General features: G+C 33.6%; 2 protein-coding genes across 2 annotated transcripts in view; both read right to left on the reverse strand.

Moving 5' to 3' along the window:
* Nucleotides 1–25,406, reverse strand: part of LOC126774157 (putative leucine-rich repeat-containing protein DDB_G0290503) — a 121,171-nt gene that overhangs the window by 65,394 nt on the left and 30,371 nt on the right. The window lies entirely within an intron of this gene.
* The window catches only part of LOC126774192 (sphingosine kinase 1-like), a 311,061-nt gene continuing 295,700 nt past the window's right edge, over nt 10,046–25,406 (reverse strand). Inside the window, exon 4 of the transcript XR_007669792.1 lies at nt 10,046–10,057. The gene's annotated coding sequence lies outside the window, so the exon portion shown is untranslated. The remainder of the gene's footprint in view (nt 10,058–25,406) is intronic.

Consider the following 25,406-nt stretch of genomic DNA (forward strand, 5'->3'; position numbering starts at 1 on the left):
AAATCTCATTATTCCTTATTCAAGTGACCTCGTTTTAAACAAATTGGAAACGTCATATTACAGAAAAATAACTGGACGAAGTCAAGTATTATATAGTTAACGTTATAGTTATATAGTATTTATATAGTAAACGAACACAAACTCTGCGGTTTTCATAATATACCACATAATACTGATAAAACCGAGACGCTATCATATTTGGTACGCATTCTCGTCGACGTCAAGGTTTTTTATAATTAATTTAAAAATCAAGATAGTTGTACTTACAACTAATTGTCAAAACTATTCCTGGATAAAAGTTGTATTTAAACAGACTACAAATGTTTCCTTTGGTTAAGTTGTCACAACTATACAACATAAATAAAAACAGAACAAACGAACTGACAAAAAGGATAAGATCAACACAATCCCTTTGTTTCGAACTTTAAATCCTCTAAGACGTAACAAGATAGAAGGGGCTCGGAGCAAACAAGACTTGATCACAGATTCACAGTCTTCGTCAGCATTGCAAAGCATTGGTTAACGAATCACGTACCAATGCAGAATTGGCCATATTATGTATTGTTTTTTGGCACAGCCGTGTTCTGTGCGCATTGATATTTGACCCAGTGACGTTAGTTAAAATTATATGACAATGTACCCCTGTAGATATAATGCCTCTTTTGTCCTTAATAGGAGACACATGTCCAAATTGTGTCCATCCAAACTGTTCTTTTAATTTATATTTTACTTATAAAGACCTACGTGAGTCTTATTCAAAGTGAAAATCGTCATTAAATTTAGAGTAAAGCTTCTAGCGTTAAACTTGTTTTATTGAGTGACAAAAATTTACCACGATAACGCGCAAAGATTACATGTTCGAATCAGGGCAAACAAAACTTCAATTTTTGTTTGTATGTTTTCATGTGCTTAATTTATAATGAATTCCGTGCTCGGCGAGGAAGAAAAACATCGTGAGAGAAACCTATATATGTCGAATAAAATTCTGCCAAAACCCTAGAAGTGACATCTTAAATCCTGCAACGACACACTTAAATCAATAAATTAGGATCGTTGTCCAGTCGTTATCAGTTAGTCATAAAAATATATACAGAGATATTTTTATTCTTTTACAAATTAGTTTTATGTTCAAACGTTAAAGATATACATTACTCATAGACAGATAGAATAGTAGGTACGTAAGCATAGATATAATTATCAGCTAAAAGATTTTTTTAACGAACGACCTCGTTTCATTTCGAAAATATCACTAATTAAGAAAAAAGACATATTCTGACTCGAGATCAGCTCGCTATTCCTCTCTATGAAAGTTAAACTTTCAAAAGTTCAACAGTTTTGTATAATGAAAACTTTATCACATGTACATATTCCTTTTTAACGTAGTAGGAAGCGAATTTGAATATTTTATAATGATAATAAATATCTTTATTATTTCATTAGTAATTTGACTGCCTCTTTGGTCGAGTGGCTAGATAAAAGGCCCAGGTCAGGCCAATTTAAAGATTTTGGGGTTCTCAGTCGAAAATTCTAAGTAGCAGAGTCTGGAATTTGAAAATGCTCACGCAAAAAGAACTTGAATGAAAAGGATAATCTTTTACTTTACCTTTCATATCACTCGTGATACGTTGAAAACTGACCTACGGTGACATGCAATTTTGATACCTGTATCCATTAAATGTTATACACAACTTCCTATATTATATATACACAAGCCACTAGACCAACTGCCTTGTCGGTCTTGTGGCTTGATGGAAGGTCGCAGACCCTGAGGTCCTGGGTTCAATTCCTAGGTCGGGCCAATAAAAAGTTATTGGGTTTTTATGACGGAAAATTTCTCAATAGCAGCCCGGAGTCTGAAAGTTGGTAGTGTATACACTCCCGTGCCACGGAAAGAGCATAAAACCGTTTGTCCTGCGCCTAAACTCTTTCCGGTCGTGTCGGATTGCCATCCCATCGGATTATGAGAATTAGGGCATAGAGAGTGCACCTGTGTTTTCGCACAAAATTGTGCACTATCATATCTCCTGCACAGTTGACTAATCTCTCTTGAAATTGGTCGCCGTAGCCGAAAAAGGTCTGGAGGACATTATTATTATTATATGTTATAAACAGTGTAATAAATATCGCATATCACTTTCTGACATTTCACGATTGTGGTCTGCAGAGTTTCGATTTTGTTCTTGCAAAATGGCTCGAATGATATTTTTATTTAACACTATCGTCGAACCAATATTAATTCATTAATATGCATATTCCCACTTGTGAAACTATGTCACGTATCTTGTACAGTTTACTTCGTATATTTATACAAACTGTCCCTAAGTGCTGGCCACATTTATCGACAACTTATAACAAAATTTCAGGGTAGCTCCTGGGACAGTTACTGACATTTTGTTATAGCGTAAGTGCGACGTGATGCGACTTTCTACGGCATTTTATCGGACCTTTCTTTCGTACTAAATCCAACTCTAGGTCACCTATTCTCCCAAATATTTGAATGTGAATACTAATTCCGTATTCGATACACGGCAGAGTATACAAACAAACATGCATTCGTGCAATTGCTTTAATAATGTTATTTCAACTTGATAATGTTAGCTTTGTCGATTGAATTTAATTTGATAGTTACAAATTAAACATTATTGGGTAATTTTGATGGAAATCAATGTATCAATCATCAGCATATCTTTATATAAAGATATTCTGATGATTGATACATTGATTTTCAATATAAAGAAAATAACAACTTTACCTACAATCAAACCATATACCTAATGAGATACTTATACACACATACATAATGTTAATGATGAGATATTAAAAAAAGTTATAGTCATTCGTTTGATATATACATAATATAACATAACATATAAAAAGTAAAGTAACAGCCTGTAAATGTCCCACTGCTGGGCTAAGGCCTCCTCTCCCTATTTGAGGAGAAGGTTTGGAGCTTATTCCACCACGCTGCTCCAATGCGGGTTGGTGGAATACACATGTGGCAGAATTTCGATGAAATTAGACACATGCAGGTTTCCTCACGATGTTTTCCTTCACCGAAAAGCACGAGATGAATTATAAACAGAAATTAAGCACATGAAAATTCAGAGGTGCTTGCCCGGGTTTGAACCCACGTTCATCGGTTAAGATTCACGCGTTCTTACCACTGGGCCATCTCGACTTCTATATACATAACATATGACACCATTCATATATTTACATAAATACACATAGTAGTCCTGGTCTATATACAAGTATCTAATATATAAGTACAACTAATATATACTATACAGTAACAACAATAAACATTAACATTAAATATACCAACACAATTTTCTATTTTAAACCGATGCCATGTTTTCCTCGTCAGCCATGTTAGTACATTTCCGCAATTTAACTCCACAGGATATGGAAATACTGAGACACTCAGACGGTACAAGTACGCGGTGAAACCAACTACCATTAACTTTTTTAATGTGTTTTTTATATATATTTTTATTTAATACTTTTTATGTAATGACATCTAAGGTAGATTCAAAACGTGTCCTGTTTAAAACCGTTTTATATATCAATGGAATCCAAATATATGTTTGTTAATGCATCCGTTTGAGATAAATAGACTCGTATTACGATGAAACATAATATTAGATCTTTATATATATACTCGCAAATGAAATAAACTTACTTAGTGTATGGCTTTGTGCAAGCCCGCCTTGGTAGGTGTTACCTACTCATCAAATATTCTAACGCCAAACAGCATAGTACAGTTGTGTTCCGGTCGAAAGGTTAAGTGAGTCAGTGTAAGCACAGGTACAAAGGACATAACATCTTTGTCCTCAAAGTTGGTGGCGCGTTGGTGGAGTAAGAAATCATTAATATTTCTTACGGCGCCAATTTAAATGACCGGTGATGACACTTTCATAAAAAATGCTACGTCTATTTATAATCATGTTGTTATTGATATTAGTAACGCGTATTTATTTATCAGAATAGTAATCCAGACATAGGGCAAGCCCGCCTACGTGGGTACCACCCACTTATAAATCTATCTAGTATAAAGTGACTAAGCTGTGAGCAAGGAGTGTCTATACCAATGGGTGATTGTTACCACTTACCATCATATGGCTTTTATATCTTGATATAAGTAAATAAAAAAATATCTGAGAACTGTTATTGCTTTAATATTAAAACCGATTTATAAAAAAAATATCTTATCTCTTAAATCAGATTTGAATAAGTAGACAATGAAAAATGCAATTAACACAGAAAAGTAATCGAGTGCAATGACCTTTACACTAAGACTAATCGTACATAATTTTTCTTATCATAAAAAAAAACTTCTACTTCTTATTATTTTTTGTTATAATTGAATATAACGTCTGGTGTGAACTCTTTAAGAATTCTCAATAAGTAGGATATCAAACGCAATAAGATTTTTTTCATTCGAACTGGTAAAACCCAATATTAAAGATGAAACACAGTTTAGCTTTTTTTAATAGTATATCTATAGAAGTACAGTGATCAAAAAATATATTTCATATTTGAGTATCTACAAATTTGATACCATAAATTTAAGATGGAACGATCAATATTATACTAATATTACAAATATTAAAGTGTGTATTTTTGTCGGTATTACTCATGAAAGCCAAAATCGCTTTTGGATTTGTGTATCAAAATTTTTATAATTATCCTAAAAAAACTAACCGAATGTCAAAAGTGAACAGCTAGTAATTTCACAAACATTTAATTTAAAATACACTCATGTCCCTATTTCCTTGTCTACAAGGTATTTATTAAGTCTATAAGACGTGTAATGTATGCAATAAACAGATGTTAGTACTGAAATAGCTTTTACTGCTATCATTTATACGCAGTAAGTATATTTCGCGAAGCAAATTTAGATGTTTGTTTACAAATTACTAAATATGTGTAATATATACATTTCAAATTGCAGATGAACATCTGCTGTACCTAATAAATGTACCCCACAACTTAAATGTATATACCATCCCCCCCTCAAATGAGCGAGCACCTCCAAGCCATGGAAAAAGTTGTAAAGTTATATGTTAGTCCCTTATAAAGTAACAGCCTGTAAATGTCCCACTGCTGGGCTAAGGCCTCCTTTCCCTTTTTGAGGAGAAGGTATGGAGCTTATTCCACCACGCTGCTCCAATGCGGGTTGGTGGAATACACATGTGACAGAATTTCAGTGAAATTAGACACGTGCAGGTTTCCTCACGATGTTTTCCTTCACCGTCCCTTATACATCCCGGCTAAAAGATACATATGTAATTTGATTAAAATAAAGTGCAACGCATCGATGGTAATGCTTTAACTAAAAGAAATAAACTTGAAAAATGCTATTTTAATGTAGAATGTATGTTTATTGAATACTAATTTTCACCCGCAGCTTCACCCGCGTTTTAGGAGAGGAAGCAGGTCTTAGTTGTAAAAAAGTATGTATGGATTCTATGTTTTTTTTTGGGGGTTCAAGCCTGTTTTTTTGCCAAATTTTATCAAAATCGGTTCAAAGGTTTAGCCGGGAAAACGTAACAAACAGACAGAGTTACTTTCGCATTTATAATATTAATATAGATGCATCACGCAAATGAAATTACGAATAATAAAAATAACAATAAAACGTTTTAAGGGTAATTGTATGAAAGCCTTGACTCTAGTCAATACACGAACGTTTTAATAAGACTTACATAATAATTGTTGTGATAACATTGCATTACAACAATGGGGTAAGTAGATAATTATAAAGCGATTCTTAATTGCGTCATAGAGATAGACAAAGGCACGTTTTCTATGAACAGTTTTCGTTCTAATGCACGATAAGCGACGTACAGAACTATGTTTAATACGGAACATTTATATTCAGACTGTGAGTTAGAAAAGCGAATGAAAAGTATTGGGCTATGGTTATTATATTATAGCTATATATATTTATATATAGATTTACAATATTTAAAAAAATATATTTGTTAACAATCTTTAAATATTATAGATATAATATGACTTGCCATAAATGTATGACGCGGTTTGGATGGGAAATATGACAACACAGATTCATGACTATCTCTTAATATACCGAAATAAACATTGACGATTTATTTATTATTTACGAATTACTACACCTGAAATATGGTATAATATTTACTCCGCCTGGTGGGTACGTTCACCACCACCACTCGTGCCACCCACTCATCAGATATTACCCACTAAACAGCAGTATTTAGTATTGTTCTGTTCCGGTTTGAAGGCTGAGTGAGCCGGTATAACTACAGGCACAAAGGAAATAATATCTTAGTTCCCAATGTTGGAGGCACATTGATGATGTGCGGAATGGTTTACATTTCTTCAATCGCCAATGTCTAAGGTCCGATGGTGGCCATTTACGACTAGATCGGCCCATTTTGCCAGTCTACTTATTTCATAAAAAGTGGTATTATCCACAGATTATACGTTCAGGTGAGGCTGATAAGAGAGGAGATCATACATTAACTTGTGTTTATAATATCGTCCTCATTGGCGAAGAACAACAAAAAAAATTATGAAACCAATTTAGTCGGATAATTCTGTCACATTATCCACCAACACATTCTAGACTTTAGAAGTGTGTTGGAACAATCACCAAACCTTCTTAAGAAAATATATACTAGCCCAACAGTGGAACACTAACCGTATTAAAATAGTTTCCGCACGCATCTTTACTCGTATGTAGGGTCATATGTACCCCTTCTGTAACCCCTATCAGCTTGTATGCAAAATTTTATATTGATCAGTTGTAACAAGCACGCTCACTATCGCGTTTATAATATTAGTAAGAATTCAGACAAGTGATTTTCTCTGCTGCACAATCGATTAAATTCATAATTTGTTCATGGTAATTAAGTATGAACAGATTTATAAGCGATTGATACATAAATTTAAACTTATATAGCACCAAGTTTCCGGTAATAAATTCAATGCTACTTGTGCTATCGAATTCAAAGTATTCAATTTTGTAATAATAATAATATAATACTATATCCTGGGACATTTTTCACACACGGCCATCTGATCCCAAATTAAGCTTGTACAAAGCTTGTGCTATGGAAACCAGACAACTGATATACTACATATACTACTTTTTTTTTTGTAAATGCATACTTATATAGATAATTACACCCAGACTCAGGACAAACAGACATGTTCATGCACACAAATGTCTGTCCTGGGTGGGAATCGAACCCACAACCTTCGGCGTGAAAGGCAAGTGTTCTACCAACCACGCCAACCGGCTCGTCATTAATTATATCTTCCCGTTTGCTTTCAAATTTGCTACTAAATACATATAAATAAATACAGCGTATTAATAAGATTGTCTGAAAAAAGCGTCGATTAAATGTTGTTTTTTATTAATGAGAATATTTAAATTCACTTGGAACGATATTCGTTAAAATATATTTGCTGAGTTTCCTTCCGGTGTTTTTCAGAAACCAGCGATTAGTTTACGATTAATTGACACGAATGCTTAAGTAATAAAGTAAAAAGTGCTTGTAAAGAGAGTATTTGAATTTTTTTATTTACATATTACATACACCAGTGATTTTCGACGATCCATGAAACACTCCGTGAAACCACTTCAAGGGTTCTGCGAGGAATTTAAGGACTGTTTCAAAAGAAAATGTTTCCTTTTTTAAATATGCTCTTTCATAATTTGAAAGCATTAAAATATCTCAATATTTTTGTTAAAAAAAAAATAGTTTTAAACGCAATCTTATGATTGAAGTGTATGTTAACTTTTATATATAGCAAATGTGAAATGCTCACGATGAATTTTATAGGTTCCGTGCAACAAAATATCAAGGTTTAATGTCCCCCGACTTTCGAAGATTAAGAATCACTGATATACACCATTTAACAAAATCCGTTAATTTTAAACAACTGCTAATCCTACGGTATGGTGTTACATATGATTAGTATGTAAATAATATTGTTTATAACCGACCTTGGTCGTGAAGCATGTCTGAATTAAAAACAAAGCGTAACTGAAACGAGTTCCATCGTTTTAAATACGTCTATGAAGGTCAGGCCGATAAAATGAGTATTGTATGTCGCCATTATAAGCACTTATTACGACTATTTTAATTACTATATGCTAGGTGGTAGGGCTTCATTCAGCCCGAATGGTTGGTTATGGTTAGTGGTAGGTTCTACCACTCATAAGATAATCTACCACTAAACAATAATAAATAAATACTTTTGACATTGTTTGTAAATCCTTACATGTGTCATGTGGCGGAATTTCCCTTCACCACCGAAAAACACATGAATTATTTAAACAAATTAAGCACATGAAGACTCAGGGTGCCTACTCGGCTTTGAATCTGTAATTTTCGGTTGATTCTCATGATCTGACCACTGGCACACGTCGGCTTCTTTTTATTTAACCTCAAAAACAAATATCTTTTCACTTTCAAATTCAAATAATAAGACACAAAAAATTAACACCATTTTTTTGCATTATTTTTACTTTCACTTTTTATTAATATTCATAGGGTAATCAGACTAAAGAAAGTGCGTAATTAATTCCAAAAGTTTCGAACTTGCTAATTGTTAATCACAACAGGGACTCGATGCTAATTAAAGTAAACTAAGACAAAATCCAAGTAACGATATGTTAATTTTTTTTTTTAATGGCATACATTTTTTCTATATCGCTGTTTAAAGTATTTGTCATCAGGGATTGAATGTTTGCACCGACATTTCTGCTCATATAAAGAGCCTTCTGGAATTAGTCACAATGATCGTAAAAGACTTGATAAACTGACACTGGATCCCTGGGATCGGAGACGGGCCCTATTGTAGGACATTACATGCGTTAACAAATTGGCTGTCACTTGTCAGGGAAACAATGTCGAGGGTGAGAGCGACATTGGAGGATGATGAAAAAATGGTGCAATAATTTACTAATTTCTAATTATATATTTGCACCATTGTCTATTAAGACTTGTATCTTATAGTAATAGTGCGATAATATTTTTTATTATTGCCTCCTATTGTGACAGAAAGGCTTGTTCATTAGTCGAGAAATTGCTATTATCACTATTTTTAAATGTACATGATTTATACATGATAACGATACTGCTATTTATATATTTATATCATATGTTGATTTGTTGCTATTAAAAGGATTTCAATGTTTTGTGTGTAATAACAAAACACTATGCTTAGGTTAGTTTGTTTACATAATTCACATTGTATTATTTTTTTTAATATAGAAATGTAAAAAAAAAAACTTAACTTCTTATCAGATAAGCGATAGTCAGTATTTTAATTTCTTAAAAAGAAATTCAGAGATATTAAAATGTTGACTGTCGCTTCTCAATATATTTATAATGGTATGTATGTTCGTAAAAATGTAACTGTTTGTTACGCAACCAGTTACGAAGGGTACCTTATACAACGTTCAATTGAACAATTCAGAAAAACCGTCATAACATTTTATAATATATTAAACTAATTACTTCTTACATGATAACACAACTAGGAAAGAAACGATTTTAACGTTTTCAGGTCGGTTCAAATGTTAATATGAATAATTGCACAGTAAATAAAAATTGTTAAAAAAAGTAAAAAAAATCCCAAAACCCGCTTAGTTTCATTCACCGGTTCTAGTCAGGTCTGAGGTGCTTCTATCCGAATCAGTAGTCCGATCCGAATATTTATAAAAACAATAAATAAGTGTAATGCTTTTATATTGAATAAATATCTTTAACTTTGATACATAAGTAAAAATCTCAAAGGGTAACTACCACTAATAATTAATTTTGTTCTAAATACAAATGTTCAAAGGGACTGCTCAATTATTATATATGAATATCTAATATCATATGTCGATTCCAATTATGTTGAAAATGTCCGAATACGAGTAGATTCCAGCGTTCAAAATTGAATCTATTTGAATGCACTTGTAAAGCCGTTGCCGGGTCGTTAGTGCGTTTTATTTGAAAAAACTCTCTCGTCATCGAGTCTAGAGCTCTATTGAAAATCCATTGTTCCATTTACACTAAAAAATAGTTTTAAAAGGAAATTTGCCTTTGAACAATTAAATGGTTTTATTCTTTTAACCGTTTTTACGAGTTATATATTATGAGATTTCAATAATATTAGCAAAAAGTGTTTTATTATCTATATTTCTAGCAAGACGTATAAGTACATACTTTATGTACATACATTTTTATAAAATAATAAGAACAAAATACACATTACAAATTTAAAGCAAAAACACGCCGTCTAAAAGATTGTCCTGTGGCATTGTACCCAAGACGCTGGCACTATTGCCTCTCTGCACCGCTAGACTCAGCCTTTGGGCTAAATAAGCGCTCTTGGGTCACCAGAAGTGTGGAAAAAAGTTATTTAATTGGAACTCGACAGTACTACGAGGTGCATTTAAGAACTTATTGAAGCGAGTGAAGTCTGACGCCTTGCTTCTACTTTGTAATGGAATATATAAAGACTTTTCTGAAGTTCAATGAGATTGCGAAAATTGAAGAGCAATAATAGTTTAAATATGGCCGCGCCGGTAGTGATCGTCTTCCGTGGTACCACTGCGTCACAACGTCACAGCCGATGTTGCCGCAACACTTATGATATTAAATGAGCAATTCTTGTATAATGTATACATATAAATTTATTTCGTGGATCTCGAAAACGGCTCCAATGATTTGGCTCAAATTGTGTGGTTAGAGTAGTTTAGATAAAGTTCTGCTTTTTAAGTTTAAATTTCTATAAATATGTAATAGGTGTATAACAGAAATAGTTTTATTATAACTAATTGTTATTAGAGCCCAGGTAAACAAAACATAAATTTTACTTATTAAAGTTGCTTAGCGGTTTTTTAGTTAAACACTGATTCATCATCATCATTGAGAGTGATTAAAAGAAGAAGACACATCATTGCTTAACCAATAGCCCGCTAAACAATTTATAAGTATATACCTAAATGTTTTTATAAATGTAATATTAGGTATGATCTATGATTCATTGATATCGCGAGGTTGGGAATTGATAATAATGATTGAATGTCGGATTTAGAGATTTGATATAAACCGTAAGGCCGTAAAATATAAAAAAATAAAGTAGATTATGAAAATTTATATTACACGATATTATAATAAGCCAGTTCACTTCATACGACTAACGTACATTGTGTCTAACAAAACGAATGTTATTAATTCTTTTATAGAAAAATGAATATATGTTCTCCTACACTGATTTAAACCGTACATATAACTCTAAAATCTAATTTCGGTGATATTAACATTCGACTAGTAAACCAATTTATTAGTGTCCATATTAGTATTGGTAAATATAGCAGTTTAGTTAGATTTTTCTATAAATAAACTGTTATAACATCACGTATTACACTTATTATATAACAAATGTAACGTTTTATACAATATAATATACATTACAATTAAGAACGCGTTCCCATTCTTGCGAGTGTAAATATAATAACTATTGTTCTTGTCTGATAAAAACATATGTTGGGCGGTCATTAACCTCGCAAACAGTATCTTGTAAAAAGTACATATTTATATTTAATTTATACATAACAATTGCAAATAGATTAAATAGACATGACGTCATTGTATCAATGTGTTGGTCTGCTTATATAGAATAGGTATTTATAAATATCATCACACGTTTTCACATGTGTAAACTAATATTATATATAGTAATATGTTTTTTTTTTTTTGTAGATAAGCAAGGCGGACGAGCATATGGGCCACCTGATGGTAAGTGGTCACAGGGCTTTGTATAAGGTCGTCTGGGTAGGTACCACCCACTCATCAGATATTCTACCGCAAAACAGCAGTACTTGTTATTGTTGTGTTCCAGTTTGAAGGGTGAGTGAGCCAGTGTAATTACAGGCACAAGGGATATAACATCTTAGTTCCCAAGGTTGGTGGCGCATTGGCTATAGAAGCGATGGTTGACATTTCTTACAATGCCATTGTCTAAGGGCGTTTGGTGACCACTTACCATCAGGTGGCCCATATGCTCGTTCGCCTACGTATTCTATAAAAAAACATGCCTCATAGAAAGCAACGATAATATCAGAACTGCCAATAAGGCATTCCGTACCTTTTTATGTTATGTTTATCGACACACAATCAAATACAAATTATATGATTGAAAATCACATAGCGATACAAAAGCGTTTGAATCCTACAATCTCTAAATACCGCCAAACAGAATACGATAATCGGTATTCAGTCGAAATATTAAAGTTGTTATTTATAATTTACAAACAAAATAATACTATAAACAGTGACACAAACAGTTCAATAGAGGTTAAGCAATCAATTATATCATTTTGTTCAAAGAAATCAAAGTACAATGTTAATCATAATATGCGCCAATGGAAATTTTGTCTAATTTTGTTTCGTCAACGTGTGTCTGTAGTTAACTGAAGATGTCAACAAAATGTATATGATGTTGTGTAATTTTATTGATTGCTCTGAATAATTGGAAAAGTCGCAATCAATGATATTTCAATTACAAAAAATGCTACGATTATTTTAAATACTAAAAATAGATGTACATACAAGTATTTCTATATCTTAAGTACTATATTTTCTTAGAACGTTTAAAGTTATAATACCAAGTGACGTCGGCTGACGTGTGAGCTTTGTGTGTGACAAAGCTCACACGAAACAGAGAGACAGTTCGTTTCATCTTTACCAAAGAGATTACGTTACCAAATCTCCGTTGATACTGCTTTGAAGAACTTACCTGAAACAAACAGATGTACAAATACATTAGTTACATGAATTTAATATTATAGTTATATATTTTATTTAAAAAAAAATAGCTACGTCCATGTCTAATTCACGCATAGTGAAGGGTTCGTGGTACCAGCTAAATCATAATTTATAGTCTTTCATAATTAGCTAGACATAATTTTCCAAATACAAGATTTATTTATTTACTTTATTTAAAAAAAAACTACTTATAGGTATGTATGTATGTATGTATGTACTTTGTTTACCCGCTAACGTATTTAGTTATATATAGAATAAATATAATGATTTCATTAAAGCTGTGTTGATAGCAACATTTTTCTGACGATAGAGAGTACTTACATTTTAACAGCAAAACAAAAATCTTTAGTCATTGTTTTTATCAAAGACAGGTGGACCGACGACCTTAAGAAGGTGGCGGGCACCAACTGGATGCGGAAGGCGGAGGACAGGGAGCTTTGGCGCACCTTGGGAGAGGCCTATGTTCAGCAGTGGACAACGATTGGCTGTTGATTGACAGTTAATAAAAAACAAAGTTATTTCTGCGGTCCCATAAACTACACGGCATATACAAAACAGTCTTCTTTAAAATTGGTTTCGAAGAATAACTTTGATTTTTTTCGAAATATAACACCGTATATTCACAAAGTTAGCAGACGCATATTATGTATTTGTTTTACATAAATAAAAACAACCTATGTTCTTAGTCGAAAGTAATTTTAACTAATCATTTTGTCAGTCAAAAGCCGAGCGTTAATGTGGGCACATCAACACTCTGTAGGTATATGTAGATGAAAAATAAAATAGCTGTGATAAATAATATATGAAGACAGTATGCTTTATGATACGTTTTTGTTTCGATCTCTTCATGAAATTATACGTACGCTGAGCTCAAAGTAAAGATAAATTCTCATAACGTTATCCCAACAGGAATGAAGTTTTATTAAAACATCCATTCACTTTTATATGAAAACTTTAATCTTTCTGATAATGCACATACGCATTATATTTATAACATTATAGCAGATATTTAGGAATAAAATTTATATAAAAATATCAATGGGAGGCTTTCGTCCAGCAGTGGATGGCAAAAGGCTGAAAAAAAAGAAAAAAAAAACAATATCAATGCTTTTTTATTCGTCACATGTCTTTTTTGTGCAATTGCATTAATCTTTGATCAAATGTACATCTTTCATCTAATAAAATTACATTTTTTTGAAAAAGAAATGTAATTTTATTAGATGTCCATTATATTCAATCGTTTCGTTATGCACGAATAAATAACACCTCAATTGATATCTATTTTCAATATAAACTAAATTCATTCTTCTGTACTGTTTTAATGGATTTGCTATTATTAATTGTTAAGCTTATGGGATAACGGATTTTAATAATAAATTTATATTGCTTTTGTAATAAAGGAATATTATATTATAATTATCAAAATCAAAATGTACGATACGTTGTTTTATTAACCGGTTTTTATCATATTTCTGTTAAATAATTGTTATTTAACTTGATAAAATGAAAACAACAACACATCGTTAGTATAGTTGTGTTCCGGTTGGAAGTGAGTGAGTGAGCCAGTGTATGGGCAGTGGTGACCACTTACCATGAGGTGGCCCATCTGCCTGTTTACCTACTTACGTTTTTTTTTAATAGTAAAAAAAATACTGGCATTGGTTTAACTAAAAAAAATACAATTTATTTAAATGTTGATATAAGTTAATTTAATTAATATAACAGGGTAAGGCACGTCTGAATATATCAACGAATATAACAATAGAAAATGTAAAAAAGAAAACAAACAAACATCTCGAATACATTTCAACTGAAAAGGCTTAACAAAAAATTCAATAAAAGAAATTCGAACACGCGTTCACAAAGAATTCACATCGAGGGTATACCCTTAAAGGGTAAGAACCATTGATTCATGTGGGAAAGTGACCCCTGTCCCTTTCTACATGGGAACCGGTTGTCCCTCCCTACATGGCTGTGTAAGTGCCGTAAACGTTCTTCGATTACGAATGTCGTAAAAAGCAATTTAGCGTGGCAATACCGAGATATTACGCGCGAAAATGTTGATTTTCCCTCAAGATACAATATTTCACAAAAAGTTTAAGGTAGGGAACGGTAAAATATTTTAAGATATTTTACTATTTATTTACGTAACTTTAAAACCCTTGAAAGTAATAAATAAAACTACGTCATGTTAGTAGATTTGCTTTTTTTGCTTTAAATGCACGCAATGCTTTTACACATGCATAGAAAGGGCAATACATACAATATTTTATACAATATTTATACAGATAAACTAAAACATATTTAGCAAATTTTCGTCTCAAAATTTGATCCTATATACATTTATACATATATATATATATATATATATATATATATATATATATAATCGTAGGATGACTTAAGTGTTAATATATTTTATAAATACTGGCAATACTAGTAAAGCTATCTGTTAGAACAAACTCAAAACTCACCGGAGAACATAATAGTAAATGACAGAAATTGATATGCGACATTGACTATGATAATTGTAACTTATAAAGGATACACGCATCAAAATAGCATAACACTGAAGAGGTTTTATATACAGCTGTCATGAATGCATTAGTAACACATCAATTATTATTTCCCGCTCCAACTAAGCGTTACTATTTGCTAAAAGCGAGTGTAAATTAAAAATCGAACGTCACATATCAACGTCAATAGTTGAACCGTATATCGTCGAGCTATAAAAGATATAACTGCATCAAAACTTATTTTATTTATTTACTTTTTAATTACACCAACAACGAAGTTACAAACCTAAGGCACAAATATACGCGGTATATTTTATTCTAAATGAAAACAACAAAAACGACTAAAGCCAAAATTTAATAATTAACTTACATATCATAAAAAATATAAGCATAGTTAAAATTATTATGACAATATTATATTTTATTTTTTAAATGGACCAAAGGTAGAAATGTACTTAATGCTATTTCTAAACTTAAAGAACAGATTGCATAATATATATTGTGAAGGGAACGAGCAAGTACTATCAAGACACAATTCCTACTTAGAAGCATTTTCAGCACTAATTGTTACACACAGACAATTAATAAGAATATTGTCTGTATATTTAATAGGATCATATTCAACGTATATCTATTATCATGTACATAATACAATAAGTACTTCATTCATAACTGTCTCCGTAACGAGAGCTATGTGTGTATGCGATTTTGTAAGGTTAGACGTTAGGTATTGAAATACAGACTAACATTACCTCCTAAGGATTCATCCAATAATAAAAAGTATATAGTAATTAGTTTTTACAATATTTTTTATTTTACCAGGCAGACAGTTTTGTTTATAAGTGACATTCAGGCAGACAGGCGTTGGTAAGAAATATTATTAATGCATTACTACGTCAATGGACATATGCCATATGTTCTCTTGATCAAGTTCCGAAACGGCCGTCATTCTCGACGGAGACTAGTGAACTCACACAGGAATTAAACAACACAAGTGTGTGCGTAAACACGCGTGTGCTCTTTGTTTCCTCACTTTGGTGAAAATGTATGCATCAACTGCTTTACGAGCTCGGGCGGATTCTGAGACTCGGACGGTTAAACACTATCAATTTCCGAAAAATCCAATAACGTTTCACTGACCCAGCTCGGGATTTGACCTCAGGACCTTGGAATTAGTGGTAGATCTTTCATTTATATTCTGTCGCCAAACAGCAACACTTCAACTTAAGCCACAGAGGCTCATCTTAATCTCATCTCAAGATTGGGATTGGGATGAGATTGAGATTGAATAATATGGTTAATTATAGTGTCAATGTTATGGGCGTTGGTGACCACTTTCAGTGTATTTGTGTCCGCCTATTTAATAATGAAAAAGAGTATGTACCTAACCACTATACCAACGGCAGTTAGTGAGCTAGGTTGGAATGTATTCTACCGTCAAACACACATATTAAAACAAGCAATACAGCTTGCTATATTAAAATTAGCCCATTGCATCCTCATCGTATATTTGAATCATAGAATGTCATCAATTTGTATTCAATGGGCAGGAAAACTGTTTGCTAACAAAATAAACGCTAACAAGATATCGATGTCATCGTTCCATTTTTGAAAATTAATGATCCTTATCATGATAAAAGTCCAACCCTCATGTAAAAAATGTCGAGTTAACGATAAAAGTATCGGTAATAAATTGAAAGCGAATGCCTGTTCTCGATTGAGAGAATTTTTCGGAATCGATTCACCATCCCTACATAATCTCACCCGGCAAAGCGTGATGTGAATAATATTTGCCCAGAATTATGGTATGTCATTTTTCAAAACGCAATTTTAATATTTGACTCGGTTTTGATAGCATATTTTCGGTATAAGGAAAACGGATTATTTATTATATAGGCAATTTACGTCATTGTGTTGATGAATGTTTGGTGTTATTTTGAGAAATGTGATTCATTGTGATAATATTTTGAGAAATAGAAATATAAAAATGTACAGTAAGCTCTCCTGACATTAAACAATCTTATCGTCTAATTATTAAATGAAACGAAATACACGAACCGACGTACATGCTTCTTAATGAATTAGGATGATTATTTTAACTTACTTCCAGCTGCTGAAAAGATTTAAATTCTTGAAAATAGGATATGTTATACACATGACAATACAATAATTTATTTATGTAGAGCTGATCTAGGGATTGGTTAGCGGTAGCTGTCACGGCAAAGCGATCCCGTGGCGCTCCTCGTTAAGAAGGAAAGGGTACCGCTGGTTTTTTAGTGGGTATTCCGATGTTCAGGACGCACTCGGTGCCTTGGACACCGGCGAGCCCCACATACCCCCTCCCTCACTGTTTCCGAGGGGGAAACGCGTAACGCGTTTTTCCAGCGATTAAAAAAGGGATTGGTTAACGGACTGTAGTTAATACCTTGAAAGCGCAAAAAGGTGTTTTTATAATTATTTTATACCAACATTTACAACAATCACACCTACATACTGAACAACAAATAGTCAATGAAATAAATAATACCAGACTATTATTTGAAATAAGACTTGTTATTCAACGTGAAGCCAACAGTCTCTTATAGCGAAGCCTCACAAAACAAAACATTAGTAGTCTCAGAACACGAGTGTTATTTATAAAAGGTTATAGAAGTGAATTGTCAATAATCTACATTCTACTTGAAATTAAATACCGAGTGTCTATACGTCAGTACAATTCTCGAAACACAATTTCAAGAGCACTGTGTTCCAGAAATGCTACATATTTAACACAAGTATCTTGAGCGGATCCAACATAACAACCAAGATACGAGCGAAATACCATAAATCTCTTATGTAATTACATTGCTGTCTTGTACTGAAAATAGTATAATCCTCGATTAACAAATGTTAATAAGTAACAGAACCAACCATTCGAAAGAATAGAAATATCTAAAGTGAAAATGAAATTTCATAAATCCGAGACGAGATTAAATCTTTTTGAACGTATTTAATTACAATTTTGAAGTTGAAGAAAACAAACAAGTTATGTTTATTTCAATCGTATTATTAGCGCGAAACTTCCAACTACACCATAATAAACCATGTGTGGTCTACGAATGTAAATACACATTACACTAAACATGCAATAGTGGTTCTTAATATTTGCGAAATAACGGTTAAGATCCTACACGAGAGTTTCTAGAAAATTCATTGATATGTAAAAGGATCAGGCATGACTCTATAGTCTGGAAACAATGGTTGGAATTTGAATTGAATACATGATTAGATTGCGTTTTAATAAGATACCCTTCATTCATCGAATCAGACCTGAATAAAGAGAAAGGGCCGTTACATTACTAACGATTACAATAACTTAGTCAGAAAAGTTAATGAACTTTATTCACAACAAGGGAAAAGTGAAAATAGTTCAAATTAAAATTATTTTTCATCATATGTTTTGTTATTGTTGTGTTCATTTTTATAATTTTATAATTGTAATCGTAACAGCCTGTGAATGTCCAGGACTGTAAGACGAAGGCGATCCAACTGCGCAGAGGGGTGAGACAGGAGGATGTAATATCCCCGAAACTGTTCACCAACGCGTTGGAAGACGTTTTCAAAACGCTGGATTGGACTAGGCATGGAGTCAATGTAAACGGCAAGTACATCTCACACTTTCGATTTGCCGACGATATCGTCATCATAGCAGAGTCGCTGGAACAACTCACCGAAATGCTGCGTAGCCTAGGCGAGTCTTCCCGGTGTGTCGGTCTCGGTATAAACTTGGACAAGACCACGGTCATGTTCAATAGGCATGTCGTGCCGGGACCGATATACGTCGAGGGGAAACCTCTCGAAGTTTTTAGTGAATATACCTACCTAGGACAGATAATACAAGTCGGTAGGAACAACTTCGAGAAGGAAGCCGATCGAAGAATTCGCTTGGGATGGGCAGCATTTGGCAACCTTCGTCAAGTCCTCAAGTCGTCTATACCGTAATGTTTGAAGACGAAAGTCTTCAACCAATGCGTCTTACCTGCCATGACATACGGTGCCGAAACGTGGACACTAACTGCGGGACTAGTCCACAAATTCAAAGTCGCTCAGCGTGCTATGGAGCGAGCTATGCTCGGAGTATCTTTGAAGGATAAGATCAGAAATGAGATTATCCGGAAAAGAACCGGAGTCATCGACATAGCTTGCAAAATTAGCAGGCTGAAGTGGCAGTGGGCTGGTCTCGTATGTCGTAGGACCGATGGCCGTTACCGCGAATCAGCAAGCGCAGCGTAGGGCGCCCTCCAGCCAGGTGGACCGACGACCTTAAAAAGGTGGCGGGCATCAACTGGATGCGGAAGGCGGAGGACAGGGAGCTTTGGCGCACTTTGGGAGAGGCCTATGTTCAGCAGTGGACAACGATTGGCTGTTGATTGATTGATTGATTTGTGAATGTCCCACTGCTGGGCTAAAGGCCTCCTCTCCCTTTTTGAAGGCTGAGATGGCCCAGTAGTAAGAACGCGTGAATCTTAATTTTATAATGTCAGCTGAAATTGTACAAATGCAAATATATCAATACGAAGTATAGCGTGTAAATGCTTCCATCCTTGTTCCTCTCAATTTAAAGAAAAGAATGAAAGATTAATCCATCTCATTGTTTCATGACGGATTACCATATATGTCTTGAGAGTTCATACACAATTGCACATATTATATGTATTTAAATATCTTCCAGAACATGCCGAATACCACTATACACGTTCGCCAATTATAGATTAAATCGTTAACATAAGAGAGGTGAGCCTCTTCTATGAGTACGAGTTATAAGGGTTAAAACTTATATTTTTGTACTTGGCTAATATATTTTGTGTTATATTAGACTATCAGTAATCAACTTGAACGTAATGAATGAACTTGTATTCATCATTGGTCAAGAGACCACAGACGAAGCTTCGTGTGAACTCTACAACCCACGGATTATCAGATTACGAATGTTATTTACTCGGTCTCATACGTTGGATATTTTGACGTAACAACATTAGCGAACTAATTCTGCTGTGATGTCGGTGATGGTGAATTGACTTCTCATATTTTCTTACAAAAAGTACGGAAGTTTAGAAACTAAAGATTTGCACTAAATTTTTTTTTGAAAAATCTTCAGGGAATATTTCTGTTTATTATATGAAAAAATATTATTAATCGACTGATCCTTATCCTTTTCATTAAGTTTAGATACCAATACGGAAATGAAAGACATTTACGGGTTGTAGTAATTTTGAAATAAAACCACTAAAAATTCAATCGTATTTGGTAAAAGAAATCAATCAGAACCTTATATCAAAATCAACCAGAACCTTATACCAAGCAAAAATAAGACCTTGACATATCAATGGTAATTTGAGGTGAATGTTTGTGAAGGAATGTGAAGTCGATTGCACATTCGTGCAGTGATTGTTTGATGCGATTCGATTTGAGATTATACACCACAAGAAAATATAATATGCTTAGAAATATTTAAAGTCCTACACTTTACATGGGGGTGGCCTTATAGCTAATTATACATTTCATTCAGACCAGGTCGTTATATCAAATATACAATAAATAAATAATACAAAGATAACATTTAGCTTTAATACGTATATAAAATAACGAATTCATTTTATATATTGTAGGTAAGCGGACGGGCAGAAGGCCATCTGATGGTAAGTGTCACCACCCATAGACATTTCATTCCATTATTAATATTCTATGCGGCGCTAACCAACTATACTACAGTTTTATTTTCTTTTCCATCAAAAATACCAGTCCGCCATTCAAACCTCTCATGAAAGATGATGAAGAAGAAAAAGAAGAATTTTCGATCTATTAATTTTTTTTTTTACATTTTATATTATTTACATATAATATTGATTACAGTTATAATAAATATTGGCATCCTCAATTAGACGAAACAAAATAAACCCCCAAACACAGCTTTTACGTATAAACGAATATTTAAAATAAAATAAAAAACAGTTCACGATAAAGTCACAACGGAGATGGTTGGAACCATTCATAAAACATTCCATGAATTAAGTACAAGTGGTATAAACCACTGAATAGATGGAGTGAGAGCTTACATCCATATTTATATTACAGCATACGGACGCTGTGTATGTATTAAATATAAGAAAAATATCACTGACTGACTGACTTATCAAGAGAACTCCATAACCATAACAAACTAAACCATAGGCTGATTGATTAGTAATTTCGCGACGAAGACGTTAACTAAGAACAGTTTTTACGCAAATCGTATCCATAAAATAAATTTTTGGTCATCTAAAATTTGCATTTCCCTTGTACGAAGTCGGGGCAGGCAGCTAGTTATTAATAAATCTACTAAAAATATACTGTCTGTCAATGCATGTGTCATACAGAACGACTTTGGATTCCAAAATCAAATTCAATACAGACTCATAAGTACTCAAAATATAGATCCTACCGCGAAAACCTGGCGATAAAATCAGTATTTATACTTTTTTATGAATTAAATTACTAAATTTAATATATAATACAATTAAATTTATAGGTATATCTTGTATGGAATGTCTGTAGTACAGAAGCTTTAGCAATAACCCTGCAACATATATATACAAAGTAAGCACGAAGGCAAAGTAAGCATAAAGGGGGGGCTGCAATTTGCAAATCAGTATACATACGTACGTTGAATTGTCAAGGGGATTTCTTTCTTTTTATCGCATTCGAATACTAGATTAGGGTCGTAAGGTAGAGTGCGATGTACTTAATATTTTATTTTGTTTCGACTTCAACTGGAAAGTATTTCGTTTAATGTTAACAGAAATTACTCTCTTGGGGCGGATGGGGCGAGTCTTATACCGTATGAAGGTAAACTGTTCTGTAAACAAGAATAAATTCAATGTATTCTGTATTGGAATTGAATGAATGAATAGTTTATTTGATTATTTAACGCACTCTAAAGAAACTGAAAAGAATAAAATAAAATAACAAAACTTAATTATATTTATTTTAATCACAGAGAATAATTACACATACAAAAATATCAACAAAACAAAAATAATGGATTTCATAACAAATATTTTTAAATGACAGGTTCGGCTGGTCATTAAGTGGCTGCTAGGTATGAAGCCAATTACGAATGTTACCTTATCACAAGCTGCACCGCGTGTTTTCACCTGCGTTACTGCTCCGCCGCAAGTATATGTATAATTTTTTATATATAAAAAATAGGAAGACATACAGGCAAATGTGCTACTTGATGGTAAATGGTCACTATTGTCCATTGAAATTGACACTATAAGAAATACCAACCATCTTCAATGCGCCATCAACGTCGAGAACTAAGATGTAACGTCCCTCGGTTCTGTAATCACACTGGCTCACTCACCCTTCAAACACAACGATACTAAGTATTGATATTTGGCGGTAGAATATGATTGTTGAGTGGGTTACCAGAGTTTTTTTTTTTTTTATATTCGCCGGGAGGGCAAATGACTCTACTCCACCTGATGGTAAGTGGTAGTAGAGTCCAAACGCGACGACGGCCAGTACAGTCGGGAAAAACGTTCTGCACTGGCCGCCTTCGCCTTGCCGGCCCGCAAGATGCCTCTTCACGCCTCGTTTGAAGGAACCCGGGTTGTAAGAGGAGGGGAACACGTGAGCTGGTAAGGAATTCCATTTTTTGGAAGTGCGACAAAGAAAGGAGTTGCCAAATTTCTTTGTTCGCGATGGAATTGATGTCACAGTTAGGCGGTGACATCGAGAACCAGCTCGCGTTGACTTAAGAAGGAAGGGGGAAGCAGGAATTAGAGAGAATAATTCCTCAGAGCACTCGCCGTGATACAGTCGATAGAAAGCGCTCAGTGCTGCTATCTCACGACGCAATTGTAAAGGTTCAAGGGTGTTTGTGACCTTTACGTCGCCAATAATGCGTGCGGCACGTCGCTGCAACCGGTCCAAGGCCTCAAGTAGGTACTTAGCGGAGCCATCCCAAAGGTGCGAGCAATATTCCACGCAAGACCGTACCTGTGTTTTGTACAGCAGGCACAGTTGTTGTGGCGTGAAAAAGCGCCGCACCTTGTTCAGAACTCCGAGTTTCCGTGAAGCTGTTTTTATAACAGCCTCGATGTAATCCCTTGGCCTAAGGTCGCAGCGAACGTCAATCCCCAGCATGGCGATTTTGCTTTGCATCACCAGCGGAGTACCACAGAGGGAGGGAAGAGGGGAAAATGTTGACTTTTTCGCCGTGAGAGCGCATACCTGTGTTTTCTTGGCATTAAACTCGACAAGATTATCAGAGCCCCATTTGGCGATGAGTTCTAACGTCCTATCGAGTTCAATGACAAGATCCTTCCGCCTCTCCTCAATTTCCGAGTGGGTTACATTACCAGACGGGCTACATCAATTTAAGAGTATGTTGAAAAGAATTACGGCGTTTTGCAAGAATACTAAGAAATTTTACTCGTGATACTACATTACGCCTGCTTTCTTTAAAACTTGAATAAATACCATTGATATCGCAGTATGTCGATACATCCTTTTCAACATAAAAGGTGAAAAGACAAGTTGAACTCCAAGCTCGACAAACCACTTTCCAATCAATAGTATCGGTTAAGATTCCTCAAAATTATACAGAAACCAATCATTATCATTATATGTGAATTTATAATTTAAAAAGAAAAATAACATTTTTGATCGAATAAAGCCGATGCAGAAGTAACAATGTGACTCTTAAGCAATTATTACAAGAACAAGTTTATAAATGCTTCTAGTATTGAATTTTAGGGTTGATAAAAGTTCTGACATATACATTCACAAATAATCTAAAATCATAGCGGCTTTTTTGTATTTTTACACAAAAATCAAAACTACTGCAAATTAAAAAAAAAACCATAGTATAATAATTGTTGCATATATAATTGTTTAAATTTCTGATTTTATTCATTTTTGTCTCTCTATTTACTTTCTGCTTCTTATTTGTATTAGATATTAGTGGAAATTGATTTATTGATTATTTTGTTTTTATTTATTATTTCTGTGTAACGTTTGTTTCCCAAAAAATAAATAAATATAAAAATAAATAAATTATAACCAAATTATAACCAAATATAGGTACTGTCTTTATTTTTTGAAACAGTTCTTAAACAGGTCTTATTTATGAAACCTGATACTACGTAATTTTCGGAAGATCCTTTGTATTTTTAACATTTTAAGAGTAAAGGAACTTACATAGCGAGTGAAAAAACTTCGAAAGCGGTACTCCTAATAGCTTTTCGTACGTAACTGGCTGAACGTGCAGGTGAAGACAAAAACAGTAGAAACAATAATTTGGCACACGAGAAAACTCACGAGCCAGGAATATACCGTAATAAAATGCAAAGAAACTCCGCGTTCTCGATGTGTTCGGAAAAATTTAAGATTCTCGACCAAATTACACCCGCATGAGTATCTTTTTATGACGCGAAGTGGAAATGCGTACGGCCTTTAAAAGAATATTTGAATAAGACTCTTTTGTTCTCGTTCTGCCCTTGTATAATTTTGTGAACATTTTTTGCCTTATTGGATGCAGAGTAAGGCGCAGATGTCATCACGTACTCTACTGTTTCCTGAGTTACAAATATTTAAATGAGATATCACTATTTCATTTATGTCTACAAACATTAATATTAAGTAACATATTTTGACTTCTATGTGCGTGCGTCTGTTTGGGTACCACCGTGAGGATCTCTTTTTTCTACTGCTAAATAGCAATACATTGGACTACTGTGTTAGAAAAATAAGAGTGCCGGTATACAAGAGACCTAATATTTTACTCCCCTTGAGTGTGAGCATTGACAGTATAAAGGTTGATTAAATTTATGATGCCAATGTTTATGCGGTGTGATCGCTACTAACCATCAAGTTACCCGTGTGTCCGTCAGCCTTCCGATATTAAATAATATTTTTTAATGAAAAAATCCACAAATTCATTTTTTATGTAATAACTTAATACATTATTTTTCTGCAGAAAGAAGCAACGCTAACTATTGTACACCAAATTTAAAATGTAATTAGCAAAAGCTGAGTAAATCGTTGC

The sequence above is a fragment of the Nymphalis io genome, chromosome 16 (assembly GCF_905147045.1).
Source record: "Nymphalis io chromosome 16, ilAglIoxx1.1, whole genome shotgun sequence".
Classification (NCBI taxonomy): Eukaryota; Metazoa; Arthropoda; class Insecta; order Lepidoptera; family Nymphalidae; genus Nymphalis; species Nymphalis io.